The 15,302-nt window shown below is 40.2% G+C and overlaps 1 pseudogene; it reads left to right on the forward strand.

Annotated features, from left to right (window-relative positions):
- The first annotated feature begins 14,471 nt into the window (after positions 1–14,471).
- On the forward strand, positions 14,472–14,876 carry LOC138086892 (small ribosomal subunit protein eS17-like; annotated as a pseudogene).
- The last annotated feature ends 426 nt before the right edge of the window (positions 14,877–15,302 follow it).

Here is a 15,302-nt window from a genome sequence, read left to right on the forward strand (position 1 = left end):
AGAGACTCTTTAGGTGCCTTCCAAGGACAACAGAATCCACTTATTATCAGGTGTTAGTAGGCATACAAAATCATTGAAAGGGCTGGAGGAGCAGGTTCTAGGTGGAGCTTCTAGGAACAACCCTCAACCCCCAGAATCACACTGCTTCTTCTGTAGAGGGAAAAGTGCTGCTGCCATCACAGGAAGCTGAGGACCATTGAGCACACGTCTCCTTGGCTACATCCCTGCCAGAAATACCCATGACTCTCTCCTGATTTTACTGAATTTGAATTCAAAGTCTCACATTCAAGAAGCTGATTGGCAGAACATAAATTGGCGTCTAGCTGAAAGGAACTCTGGGAAGTGCAGTTCATCATATTCCAACTTTTGCAATAGATGGTGACACACTAGGAGGAAGTTTCAGTGGATACTGACTGAGCCAATCCACAGTAACTACCATAAAGATATGGCGATGAGAGAAAGAGAGCCTGGCACTTCCTACCAAGTGGGAGCATGCTGAGTTAGTGAGAGAAACGGAGGTAAGAGGAATGGCCATGAACACAGTGAACCTTGGAAACATCATGCTAAGTGAAGGAAGCCACTCTAAAAGGACTCAATATTGTAGGATTCCATTCATATTAGATGTCTTGAGTGGACAAATATATGGACACAGAAAGTAGATTAATGGTTGTCTAGGGCTTGGAAATGAACCTTTCATGGAGCCTTTCAGCTGGACAAAGGACGTGTAAAGATCTCAAAGGTGTGCCTTGATTATTCAAGTCACACCCGCCCTGCCCCCCAGCATGGCAGTCTTCCCAGCTGAGGGCCCAGTTGCCATGGAGCAGAGACAAGACATCTCTACTAGGCTCTGCCCACACTTAACCCACAGAGTTTGAGAGCATAATAAATAATGGCTATGGTTTTAGAGCACTAAATTTGGGGGTGTTTGATATATAGCAATAGAAACCAGAATAGGAAGCATGACACATTCAAAGAACCAAAGGAAGGTGTTTCGGCAGATAAATGTGGGCTACTCCTAAGCACTTGAAGTAGCAATCATCTCTGTTGTCTGTACCATAAGAAATTGAAGGTCAGAAAAGAAGAAAAGGGGAGATTATCTGAGATAAATGTGGTTGGGAAGATTATGGCGACGTGGCTTATACCTCTGTATAACCCCTAAACCAAGCAGAGCATATTACTCATTTTCAGTTTTTTCTGTTAATTACAGAGATAAACACAGAGGCCTCTAGCCTTACCCAGGTTTGCTTTACATCAGGCTTCCGTGCAGAGCAGGGCCAAACCAGAGTGGCTCTCACTTCACCCCAGCAACAACTCTATAGACGTCTAAGCTGGCCCTCCATGTGTCCCTGCTTGGCTCCTTGCTGAAGCAAGGTAACTGCTGCAAAACCTTGGGATTGAAGCCATCCCACCTCCAGCAAAATCATCTTTCTGTTCATGGCCCTAGTTGTTTGATCACTAGGTGGGAAAAAAAGCAAGAAATTCTATATAGTTTCTTTTGGCTCAGATATGATTCCCCTGTCCCCTGGACTATCTCCTACAATGGGTATCAGTTTCAAGGACACTGCCATGGCTCATAGGCTACAGTCCATAGGGTCGCAAAGAGTCGGACATGACTGAGCGACTTCACTCACTCTGCCAGGGCTCGCTTCATCCTATAGGATTGCGTCGCTTTACATGAATTCTAAACAGAAAGCATTTGATCTTTAGGTCGTTTGTGCATGGTTTTGCTTTGGAATGCACTCAGGGTACAGGGCAAATGCCTGCTGACCCCATATTTATTTTTTCAGCTGGTGATTGAAGTTCTGGTCCAGTTATAATAGATGGGAATGCTAATATAATTTGTGCATTTTCAGCTTTATTGCAAATCTTGCATTGCATAAGGGTCATATTTCTACTCTCAGTATGTAAAGTAAAAGTAATTTTCATGTCTGTGTTTCCAAAGTAAATATCGCTGTTTGCCACCCACCTCCACCCCACAGAACTATTTTAAAAGGAAAAGACATGAGTATAGAAGAATAATAGTCTAAGATTCTGGGGAAATATTATTAATATATGAGGTTTTTTTTACATAGCAAAGACTTAAAAATATTTATAATCTGTGACCACTATTCTGTATGTAATAACTTACACCTCCTTAATGAATAACAGTACTCCTTTTCCTATGTGTTTATTTAATCATTTAATAAATACTGACTGAATGCCCACTGTGAGCCAGATATTGGGGATACAAGAGCAATCAAGATAGATAAAATGAGGTTCTCACCTTCATGGCACGTTTATTCAGGCTCAGAGAAATAGTAAACAGCTAAACAAATAAGTAAGGTAATTTCACATTGAGAAAAATGATTTGGAGAAAACAAGTAGGGGTATGGAATAACTTAAGAGAAGTCATTCTAGGTAGAATGGTCAGGAAAGGCTTCTCTCAGTAGAACGTATAAAGGAGCTAGCCATGTCGAGGGCCTGGGAAAAGAGCTGTGGGCAGCGGGAACAGCAATGCAGAAGTCCATGGGTGGAAAGAGTTTGGAGGAAGTCGGAATGGAGCTGGAGAGGGAGGCAAAGGCCAGATGGTGCAGGACCCTATGGGTCTCCCCACTGAGGTTATTTTTACCAAGGGAGTCACATGATCACATTTATATTCTCTAAGTATCACAGCTTACTTTGGGTGATGTGAAGATTGGATGGGAGATGGGTCAGGGCTCAAGACAGGAAGCCAGAATCCAGTTAAGAGATTGCAACAAGGCTGCTGCTCTTGCGCCATCAGCAAGATGTATGTTTTAAATGTATTTTTTGGAAATGTTCACAGATTTGCACTGGTTTATACACATGCATTGTGATACAGTCAGTTAGTAGGTACTGAGAAGGTGTTACATCCCTTCTCTTGACATCTTTGGTTCTGTGTCTCACTAGCTGAATTAATCACCATCTTCAATCTCTGAAAATGCAATAACATATTAGTTCAATGATGCAAATGTTTTGAGCACCTGATGTGTGTAAAGCACTGTATTAAGATCTGAATATTCAAAAATAAATGACACTTGGTCTCAACTCTCTAGGAAACTACAGTCTGAGAACAAGCAGGAAGCCTACCAGAGACAAGATAGTGCTGGGCTTATCTTGTACGAGTAGAATAAACCTCTCAGAGCCTTGGGAGCAGAATGATGCTACAGTCCTCTGGCTAGGATTGGGAGAGAAGATCAGAAAGACTTAGCCCACGTCAGAAATAAAAAGAGAATTTGTATCCTCAACTTCATTTCATCTATGCAACCCTCCCTGGAGTGGAGCTTCTGCAACTGATTTGCTGGTATGATTTTCTTTTTACGTCCTGATATTTGGAATAATGGAGGCCCATGAGAAAAAATGGCCCTCTGGCTTCAAGGAAGGTTAGAATTATCTCATTCATAAAAAGTGATTTCTCAATCAAACAAAATATTTACCACAATATGTGTCCTTTCCTTGCCAAAAGACAACCGACAAGGAACTACCATATAGCATAGAGAACTCTGTTCAATATTATGCGGCAGTCTGGGTGGCAGGGGAGTTTAGGGGAGAGTGGTTACATGTATATGTCTGGCTCAGTCCCTTCGCTGTCCACCTTCCACCTGAAACTATCACAACATTGTTAATCAGCTATACGCCAATATAAAAGAAAAAGTTTTTTTTAAAAATGAAAACTTCCACAAATCATGACATTTAAAAATTACTTTCAATTTTAGGGAACTCCTGAACTAAAAAGCCTCTTGATGAAAGTGAAAGAGGAGAGCGAAAAAGTTGGCCTAAGCTCAGCATTCAGAAAACAAAGTTCATCGCATCTGATCCCATCACTTCATGGGAAATAGATGGGCAAACAGTGGAAGCAGTGTCAGACTTTATTTTGGGGGGCTCCAAAATCACTGCAGATGGTGACTGCAGCCATGAAATTAAAAGACGCTCACTCCTTGGAAGAAAAGTTATGACCAACCTAGATAGCATATTCAAAAGCAGAGACATTACTTTGCTGACTAAGGTCTGTCTAGTCAAAGCTATGGTTTTTCCAGTGGTCATGTATGGATGTGAGAGTTGGACTATAAAGAAAGCTGAGCACCAAAGAATTGATGCCTTTGAACTGTGGTGTTGGAGAAGACTCTTGAGAGTCCCTGGGACTGTAAGGAGGTCCAACCAGTCCATCCTAAAGGAGATCAGTCCTGGGTGTTCATTGGAAGGACTGATGCCAAAGCTGAAACTCCAATACTTTGGCCACCTCATGCGAAGAGTTGACTCACTGGAAAAGACTCTGATGCTGGGAGGGATTGGAGGCAGGAGGAGAAGGGGAGGACAGAGGATGAGATGGCTGGATGGCATCACCAAGTCGATGGACATGGGTTTGGGTGGACTCTGGGAGTTGGTGATGGACAGGGAGGCCTGGCGTGCTGCAATTCATGGGGTCGCAAAGAGTTGGACACGACTGAGCGACTGGACTGAACTGAGCTGAACCTGGTGGTCCAGTGGTTAGGACTTGGCGCTTTTGCTACCTGTGGCCCAGATTCAATCCCTCACTGGGGAACTGACATCTCAGAAGCTGCACAGTGCAGCCAAATTAAAAAAAAAAATTACTTAAAATTTTAAAATGTGTGAAAAAGTTCTTTAGAAAAGAGCCCCCCGCCTCGCCCTGCCTCCCCAGTCACAGCAGCAAGGTAGAAGCTGAGCTCTGCCATCCAATTTTGGTTAAAGCACTTCCATGTCCAAGCTTATATGGCGAAATTGAACCCTGCAACACTTCTCACCCCCAACATACACTGGATTCACCCAAGGAGATTTAAAATATATCGATGTCTGGATCCAGTTGCAGAGATTCTTGTTTAATTGGCCTGTGCTATGTCCTGGGCATCAGTATTTTTTTAAACTGCCTTCTAGATGATTCTAATGTGTAGTCAGGCTTGGGAACTACTTGTTTGCTAGACCATTAAAGAGTTGCACTTGGGGTCAGGGACTTTATAGACTCAAAATATGACAACTTGTTACCACAGACTAGATCTAGTTCCACAACCATGCACTCCTATAGTTCCCTGTGTTTTTCCTTCATGGAATTTAAATAGCTTGTAATTGTGTATGTGTATGTGTATGTGTATTAGCAAGGGAGAGAGAGAAATTGCTTAACTAATGTCAGTCATTTTGTTGAAATATAAGCTTCATGAGTGCAAGGCATCTTTGTATCAAGGTAATATAGCACTGCGGTTAAAAACACAAATTCTAGAGTCAATCTGCATTGGAATCCCAATTCTATCACTGGCCAGCTATGGGACCTTGGGTAAATTCCTTGACCATCTGCAGTTTCAGTTTCCTCAGCTACAAGGTGGGACTGTTGCAAAATTAGGGTTCTTGGATTATATGAGATGTGTGGTGGTTTTATAATATGTCTGTAAATTCTTCAACACTTTTCCCTCCAAGATATGCAGCTGAAGTTCTCTTCCCTTGAGTATGAACAATTTAATGACTGTCAAATAGAATATAACAGAAGTGGTAGTGCCTTTGCGATTAGCACAGAAAAGGCATTGTGGCTTTGGATCGTTCGTCCGGGGAAGTCAGCTACCTTACTGTGAAAACAATCAGCTGATGGAGAGACCCATGTGGTGAGGAGTGGAGGCTTCCTACCCACAGCCTTGTGAGGGAGCCATCCTGGAAGTGGACTCTCTAAGCCCCACTCAAGATTTCAGATGACGGCGGTCCCTACCAATATCCTAACAGAAATCTCTTGAGAGACCCTGAGCAAGAACCAACCTCCTAAACTGCTCTGTAATTCCTTACCTGTAGGAACTGAGGTAATAGAGTCTTGCTGTTTAAGCCATTATTTTTAGGGCAGTTTGTTACCCAACAATGGAGAACTAAGATAAGAGGATGATGTTAAAGCACTTAAAAGACACATAGTAAATCTCAGTAAATGTTAGTCACTGTTGTAACTGTTTTGTTCTCCTTTATGTCCTTAGCATCTAAGGCTTGCTACCTATTAAGGGCCCAATAGGAAAAGGATTACGTCAAGGCTGTAAATTGTCACCCTGCTTATTTAATGTATAAACAGAGTACATCATGAGAAACGCTGGGCTGGAGGAAGCACAAGCTGGAATCAAGATTGCCGGGAGAAGTAGCAATAACCTCAGATATGCAGATGACACCACCCTTCCAGAAAGTGAAAAGTGAAAGTGAAGTCGCCCAGTCGTGTCCGACTCTTTGCGACCCCATGGACTAGCAGCCTACCAGGTTCCTCCCTCCATGGGATTCTCCAGCCAAGAGTACTGGAGTGGGTTGCCATTTCCTTCTCCAGGGGATCTTCCCAACCCAGGTTTCGAACCTGGGTCTCTCATTCCAGGCAGACGCTTTAACCTCTGAGACACCGAGAGGAACTAAAAAGCCTCTTGATGAAAATGAAAGAGGAGAGTGGAAAAGTTGGCCTAAGCTCAACACTCAGAAAACGAAGATCATGGCATCTGGTCCCATCACTTCATGGGAAATAGTTGGGGAAATAGTGGAAACAGTGGCAGACTTTATTTTGGGGGGCTCTAAAATCACTGCAGATGGTGATTGCAGCCACGAAATTAAAAGACGCTCATTCCTTGGAAGAAGTTATGCCTAATCTAGATAGCATATTCAAAAGCAGAGACATTACTTTGCCAACAAAGCTCCGTCTAGTCAAGGCTATGGTTTTTCCAGTGGTCATGTATGGATGTGAATGTTGGACTATAAAGAAAGCTGAGCACAGAAGAATTGATGCTTTTGAACTGTGGTGTTGGAGAAAACTCTTGAGAGTCCCTTGGACTGCAAAGAGGTCCAACCAGTCCATCCTAAAGGAGATCAGTCCTGGGTGTTCATTGGAAGGACTGATGCTGAAGCTGAAACTCCAATACTTTGGCCACCTCATGTGAAGAGTTGACTCATTGGAAAAGGCTCTGATGCTGGGAGGGATTGGGGACAGGAGGAGAAGGGGACGACAGAGAATGCGATGGCTGGATGGCATCACCGACTCAATGGACATGAGTTTGAGTGAACTCCGGGAGTTGGTGATGGACAGGGAGGCCTGGTGTGCTGCTATTCATGGGGTCGCAAAGAGTCGGACACAACTGAGCGACTGAACTGAACTGAACTGAACTGAACTGATATAGCATGTGAGTGAATGAATAAATAAACAGGCACAAAGTAAAATAAAGGATTGTGGCCATCAGCCATGGCAGTGGTTTCTGATGTTATTTGAGCAAGAACACTTTCAAACAAAATCTTACCCATATTTTCAGTAAGGATTGAGCCCCCCCCCAAAAAAAATTCCCCAAAATGACCTTAGGTATTTCAAAGAGAGGGAATCTAATACTGGTAATTGGTTACATAGGCAGTGGAAGAGCTTAGAAGCCAAACAGGAAAGAGTAAGGGAAAATGATAAAGCAAATGTAGTAAATATTAACATATAGAAAATCTGGGAAAAGGGAATTATTTGTACTATTCTTGCAGTGATTATGAAAGTCTGGAACTATTTCAAAATAAAAAGTTAAAAATAAATGAAAATATCTTTGCTTTAAATTACATGTGATGGAATTGGGAATGGTTTGGGAGGGAATGATTAATAAGCTAAGAAAGTAAAAGAAAGACAAATTTCTGGTCAAATCTGAAAGTGGGCCTCATGGTTTCTTTCGAGCTCTGACAAGTCACGTACTGTCTGTAACTTGCAACTGATGACCAGGAACCTTCCTGCAGGTGCTGACTTCTTCAGTTTTCCACCCAGAAACCTCTGGAAGGTGAAGGCAGAAATCAACATTGCAGAATTTACAGAACATTCCAACACTCTTAGCTCCCCTCCCTAATGGCAAGTCTCAAAATGAAAGATTCTAGACCGGGAGAAGAATTTTGAGAAATAAAGAATATTTGTAAATGTAAGAAGGTGAAAGAAATATGATTCACTTGGTAAGTGGGGCGGGGGGTAAATATAAACTTTAAAAGGCTTAGTAAATGTGTAAAAAGTGTGGAATGATGCTCAAAACTTCAGCACTAGTCTTCAGTGAATTTCAAAGAGAACATCAGCATATTGTAAATTAAATTTCCTAAGAGATCATCTGGGTTTAAATGAGTACCCTATATGTGAACTTAACATAGAGGCAAACAGTTGTAGATTTATGAGAACAGTAATCCAGAAATATTTCTCTAAAAATCAAGATTTAGTATTTGAGAGCAAGGCTCAAAAATTGTATCAAACACAATTTATCAGAAAATGACTGGCACCCAGGGGAAGATGTAAAAAGAAAATGAATGGCAATTTACTGAGAATAAATGCGAAATGCCAGAAAGATCTATATTTTTAAAACCTGCCTAATAAAAATAAATACAAATTTATGCAGCAATGAAATATTATCTTTATCTATCAAACTGACAATTTTTTTTTAATTTTAATACCGGTGTTAGTAAAGGTAGGACAAAGGAATGTATATTTTTCTTACACGTATCACGGAGGATCATAAATGGTGCTTTCTAGAGTGTAATTTAGCAATCCATTTAAACAGACTTAAAAATACACATACTATCTGACACAGAAATTCTACTTCTAGGAGTTTACCTTATGGTGATAACCATAGGTATCCCAAAAGATTTTGTCACAGGAATATTTATAAAATGGGAAAATTAGGAACAACCATATTTCTACAATTGGCTAAACCGAGGTGAATGTATAACACATAGAACTATGCAGCCATGAGAAATGATAAAAACGAAGACTAGGTTTAAGAAAAGGAAAAATATTCTCATTATATTAAGTAGGAAAAAGTGGGTTATAAAACAGTAATGTCACATTTAAAAAAAAGCTTACTTGTGCCCAGTTGTAAGACAAAATGAATTGACACCAAAGTATTACTTTTTGTGATCAACAGGTGGTAAGATTATGGGCAATTTTAATTTTCTTCCTCTTGATTATCTATATCTTATAAATTTTCATCAATAAAAAATATTTCTTAATGTAGTTGGAGTATTTGTTTTTAGTTAGTCACACATGAAGCTTACACAAGAAGTCTTTGGATGCTGTCAGAACTGCTAAGTGTCTATTCACTCTCATCCCTATTCCCAAAGAGAAAGAACTAGGATGCTCCTAGGTAGGTTTAGGAAGCACAGGAGGGGCCACTTGGGAAGCTCAGGTTCCAAATGAATAAAAAGGATGTAGAGGATTCAGTGTTCAGACAACTGGGGAAATTCTGAGTACTTAGTGACTGGTAGAAGCAGGAAATGCAGTGATCATAGAAATCCTGGGATGCTCCATGGTTTAAGGAAATTCAGGTCATGGCTTTTAAAATTGAAATCAGAGAAGAAAGTGCTCTTGAGTAATCTGAGTTCAGATCTTTTCTTCTAAAATTTAGTTTTAAATGTATTTTCCAGAAATTATGTTGATAAAATCTGAAAATGAAGTGCTCTCAACCTAGGAGACTATTCATATGTTTAATCAAGAGATCATACATAAGAAAATATAGTTCGTTTTTTTAAAGATTAATTTGAGTAAAATCAGATTTCAGGTAGTGCCTGTTTATGGGGAGGGCTTCTATAGGGCAGAGAGAAACAACATAATTCATCTTTCAGAACAGTTCTGTTGACCATTCATTCTCTGTCTGGGCCTTTGAGAGACCCTAATTCCTCAAATTTCAGACTCTCTAGAAGCCATCCTTTCCTGGAATACTCAAAGGCAGGATGCTGAAGGCAGTGCCTGACTTACCCTCAGAACTTAGCCCCAGCACAAACTTCTGCTCAGAGTGAGAAATTCCAATTTTGATAGAAAGATCTCCATTCATACTGAACTGTAATCAGAAACTTAAGTTATTTCTACATCCTGGAAGAGATATTTTGAATTTCCCAAAGAAATGCTTAAAGAAATCAATTTCTCAAAACTGAAATTGTTAACCCTCAACCTGGAAAATTTAATTTCATGCTTGCAATTGGAGATTATGGGCATTGCTTTCTTTTTCAGGATGTACATAGCTCTAATTATATGGAAACTGTGCGCCGAGAAACCACATGGCAACCATCGTACAACTGAAGAGTAATTATCAGTTCCTTTCTGTTGTCTAAGCCACAGCCACACAATAAAATATTAAAATGGTAAATAATATAGTAATGAGTCTGTTAACTCTTTGGGCAGCATAGTACTAGGTGTATATGCCTTGGGAGAGGGAAATGTTTAGTCATAAAAATGTCAAGCTTCAGTTTTCCCAAACAAAAGAACTTCAAACCAAAAAGAAAGAAAGAAAACAAAAAACAAAACACTAAGGCCCTACATAAGAATAAATAATAAAGGTTAATATTTTTAAAAGGCTGAACTGCCTGTTTTTACCTTAAGGAAACTGTAAAGTATTAGATATCCAGCTTTAGGAGCAGTGGAGCCAGAGTGTTAGTCAACCCCATTAATTTCACTAATTCATTCAAAATACAAAGGATCCCAACCTGTGAAATAGGATCAGTCAAAACTGATTTGACCATTGATGTGATTACCGTTTAAGCCTGCCTCAGGAGGTTTTTCCTTAAATTACTTTCACAAGCCTCCAGCTTTCTAGATCTTTGTTATTCAACAAACATTTGTATTAAGATCTTACTAAAATGTCAGGAAAGGAGACAAGAAAGGAGATTCTTTGATCCCTTCAATTGCCTGGTGCAGCACGAAGCACAGAATCAAGAGTCCAAGGATGGGTCATGACGGGAAATTCTAAGATAAGTAAGATAGTTCTAAGTTTCATGCCAGCTGTCCCAGGCTGATTGTATTAAGCAATCAGATTCCTACTCTGAGTGTCTCCCTGACCAAGCACTGTGGATGACTGAGCTAACTGAGTTGGCATTAAGCTACCTGGGATGTGGAGCTAAGAGAACTCTGATTTTGTGTTCCAAGGAGATAGCCTACATTTACAGGGCACCAAACTTTGCAGAAAGACCTGTACCACACACATTCAGGAGACTCAAGGGACTGAAATCTGTAATTCCAATGTTGTAAGAGATTATAGTGAACTAGGGATTAAGAGTTTGGCTGTTGCTGTCAATTACATCTCAATAGGAATTTTACAATTTTGTTCCTTTATTTCCTCACTTATTAATTTGGAGAAAATAATCTTGGAGATTCCATATCAGTATTTATTGGCCTTCCTCATTTTTTAAATTTAATTTTGTGATAAGAAATTAGTCACATATTTGAAAATTAATTTAAAAACAAATTAAGTTTCTCTCTTACCCATGTCTCCAATCACCAGTTCCTCACCTATTCCTAAGAACTAACCTTTATTATTTGTTCTTATATAACTTTCCCGAATTTCTTATAAGCCAATGTATATTCTTTTATTTTCCTTATTTTTACACAAAGGCAAGTACTCTTCTAAACTTTCCTCTTTTTTCACATTCAACAGTATGCCTTTGTAGAACTTTACGTTTCCAGTTGTGGACAGTTTCTTTTCTAATAGTTCACTAAAATTTGATGGCATACTGAATCACGATTTACTTGCTCTTACGAGTTGTAAGTAAGTAACCTTGTACTTGAGCAGTTCTCTACATGTGCTAATTATTTGTAGGTTAAATTCTCACAGAGAAAGTGATGGATCAATGGTTATGTGTGCTTGTGATTTTCACTGACATTGTCAGATTGTCCTCTATATGGACTATACCAATTCAAGCTCCTACCAGTAATGTATGAGACCCTGTCTCCTCATTCTCTGATTAATACAGGTTTTTTAAACCAAATTTTTGATCCTTACCTATCTTGTAAATCGAATATGGTGATTTATTGAAGTTCTAGTTTCCATTTCTCTTAAGAGTGAGGATGAGCATCTTTTCATTTCTGCAGACATGATTTGTGTTTCTTTTCTGGGGGCTGTGTTTTTATATTTTTGCTCATTTTCATACTATACTGTTGGTCTTTTGATGATGATTTTGTGAGAGATTTTACATATTAGAGAAATGAGCCTTCATGCCATGCATTGGACACCTTTTATTCTTGGTTGTTGGTCATTGACTGTATTCATGATTTTTTCATGCATCATATTTTTATTTTCACATCATCAAATGTATTAAATTTTTTAGATTCTGGGTTTTATGCTTTCATTAGAAAGAGCTTCTCCCCAGGAGCATATAACAGAATATCTCATATGCTTTCCTCTGGTACATTCATGGTTTTCTTATTTTTATTTAAATCTTTGATCCAATTGGAACTTATTCTGTTATAAAAAGAGTTAAATTGAGATTAAACTTTTTCTTGAGATAGCCATCCCACTGGTCATAAAAATCCATTTTTTTCTCCCAGTTACTTTATCATATACTAAATTTCTATGTGTATTTGAACCCATTTCTGTACTTTCTATGTTTACCCATTTATCTGTAGGTCTGCATGGGCATTGTGCTATAGTGTTGATTATTGAAGTCTTAGAATATGATTCAACATCTAGTAAGACCAGTCTCCCCTCAATATTCTCCCTGTTCAGAATTTTCCTGTCTATTCTTGCTTGTTTATTTTCCCACACGAACTTTAGAATCAGCTTGTCAAGTTCCCAGGAAAATAATTCTCTTGGTATTTTTATTGGGATTGTGGTAAATGTTTTTAGATTAACTTAGTGAGAACTGATATCTTTATGATGCTGAGCCCTTTGTTCCAAGAACATGGCAGAACTTTATGATTATCTGTTTGTAAAGTCTTGATTCTCTCAGGAGTGTTTTAAAGTTTTATTCAAATAAGTCTTGTACATTTATTGTTCAATTTTATTTTATTTTATTTTTTTGCTTGGGGGAATTATAAAATAATGACTTTTCTCCATAAGTACTAAATATTTAGGACATCTGCACATCTGGGTCAATATTCTCTAATATCAAATATCATATATTTCTGAGATAATGGGACATCAATGCCAAAGCACTCCAAGAATAAGCTTTAATTGAGTTTAACTTTTTTAAATCCCCACACAAGGACCTGTTGAGGATCTGGCTTTAAAACCTAGGTTGAAAAACAGCAACAAAACCCACTGTAGCTTTAAAAAATTAGTAAACTCAATGAAAACTTTCTTTTTTCAAATATGATTTCACAACCATCCCTCTAGGCATTCCTGGAAGCAGGGATCTTTTTAAAATGTAAGCTGGATCATCTGACTCCCATGCTTAAAACCGTCAGTGGCTTCTGATTGCTGTAAATAAAATCAACACCTAAATAGACAATCTGGGCCAAAATCAGCAAGGAGGATCATTTCTGCTCCAGTTAGGCTGACTCCACTGAGGGGACTGGAAGGTACCCTTCAAGTCAGCAAGTTAATTCTGGCTGTCAGCTGGGGCTGTGGACAGACTCAGTTCTGCTCCACATGGACCTGTCCACAGGCTGCTTGGACTTCTTCAAGAGTGAATGTCAGAGACAGAAAGTAAAAGGTACCAGCTTTGTAAGGTCTGGGTCAAAAAACTAGTATTGCATCACTTCTGCTGCTGCTGCTAAGTCGCTTCAGTCGTATCCGACTCTGTGCGACCCCACAGATGGCAGCCCACCAGGCTCCCCCATCCCTGGGATTCTCCAGGCAAGAACACTGGAGTGGGTTGCCATTTCCTTCTCCAATGCATGAAAGTGAAAAGTGAAAAGTGAAAGTAAAGTCGCTCAGTCATGTCTGACTCTTAGCAACCCCATGGACTGCAGCCTACCAGGCTCCTCCGTCCATGGGATTTTCCAGGCAAGAGTACTGGAGAGGGGTGCTATTGCCTTCTCCATGTGTCACTTCTACCATGTTCTTAATGGTTAAGAGTCAGGGAAGGGGATATGATCCTACTGCTTGACAGAGAATTGCCAAAGAATTTGTCATTAACACGTTTTAAAAGCATGGCATCTATCTAGTAGATTCTCTCTCTTTGCAGCCAATCTACCTGAAAGAGTGATCTCCATCCACTGTCTCTTCTTCCTCTCCAGATAATCTCTCCTCCACCAAAAACAATCCAACTTCAGCCTCCACAATTGAATTTGCTCTCAACTAAGTCATCATGTTCATCCAAAGACCCTTCTAGTTCATGGACTGAACAATTTAAACCAGACTGGGAATTCTTAGCCTGGGGTTCAAGAACCTCTGAAATTGTATGTCTAATCAGGCACACCACTGCATTTTTTTCCCCTGGTAGTTGCCCTTAAAAATTAGGATCACTGGGATTCCCTGGCAGTCCAGTGGTTGCTGTTGTTTAGTCACTAAGTCGTGTTCGACTCTTTGTGACCCCATGAACTGTAGCACACCAGGCTTTCCTGTCCCTCATTATTTCCCAGAGTTTGCCCAAGTTCATGTCCTTTGAATCAGTGATGCCAGTGGTTAGGACTAGGCATTTTCACTGCCATGGCCCAGGTTCAATCTCTGGTAGGGGAACTAAGATTTCACAAGCTGTGCAGCAGAGTAAAAAAAAAAACGTAGGATCATCTCAGCTTTTCAACAAGATCTGTGTTTCAGAAAAGATTAATAGCCAGTCTGGGGCTCTTTTACCAAGGACCCGCCAACATGGGCCGCGTTCGCACCAAAACCGTAAAGAAAGCGGCCCGGGTCATCATTGAGAAGTACTAGACGCGCCTGGGCAATGACTTCCACACCAACAAGCGGGTGTGCGAGGAAATCGCCATTATTCCCAGCAAGAAGCTTCGCAATAAGATCGCAGGCTACATCACACATCTGATGAAGCGGATTCAAAGAGGCCCTGTGAGAGGTATCTCCATCAAGCTGCAGGAGGAGGAGAGAGAGGGGAGAGACAATTACGTGCCTGAGGTCTCAGCCCTGGATCAGGAAATCACTGAAGTAGATCCTGACACTAAGGATATGCTGAAGTTGGACTTTGGCAGTCTGTCCAACTTGCAGGTCACTCAGCCTACAGTTGGGATGAACTTCAAAACACCGCGTGGAGCCGTTTGAGTCTTTCTGCTGTGCTGTAATATTTTCAATAAACCTCGGACAACAACAACAAAAAATAGCCAGTCTGTGTTCTGCAGGACCTCCGAACACCTTAGCTTAGGCTTCTTTGTATACAACGATAGAACCCAGCATTTCTTTGGGAGCTTTCTAAGTGTCAGGTATTATTCTAGAAGCTTTATGTTCATGATGCCATTTCATTCTCACAGTTATTCTCTGAAATAGGTATTATTATTATCCCCATTTTACAGATGATTAAACTGAAACACAACTAGGGCTTCCCAGATGGCTCATCCACCTGCCAGTGTGGGAGACACAAGAGACATGGGTTTGATCCCTGGGGTCAGTAAGCTCCTCTGGAGCAGGAAATGGCAACCCACTCCAGTATTCTTGCCTGAAGAATCTCATGGACAGAGGAGCCTGGAGGGT

Source organism: Capricornis sumatraensis, chromosome 1 (genome assembly GCF_032405125.1).
Source record: "Capricornis sumatraensis isolate serow.1 chromosome 1, serow.2, whole genome shotgun sequence".
In the NCBI taxonomy this organism is placed as follows: domain Eukaryota; kingdom Metazoa; phylum Chordata; class Mammalia; order Artiodactyla; family Bovidae; genus Capricornis; species Capricornis sumatraensis.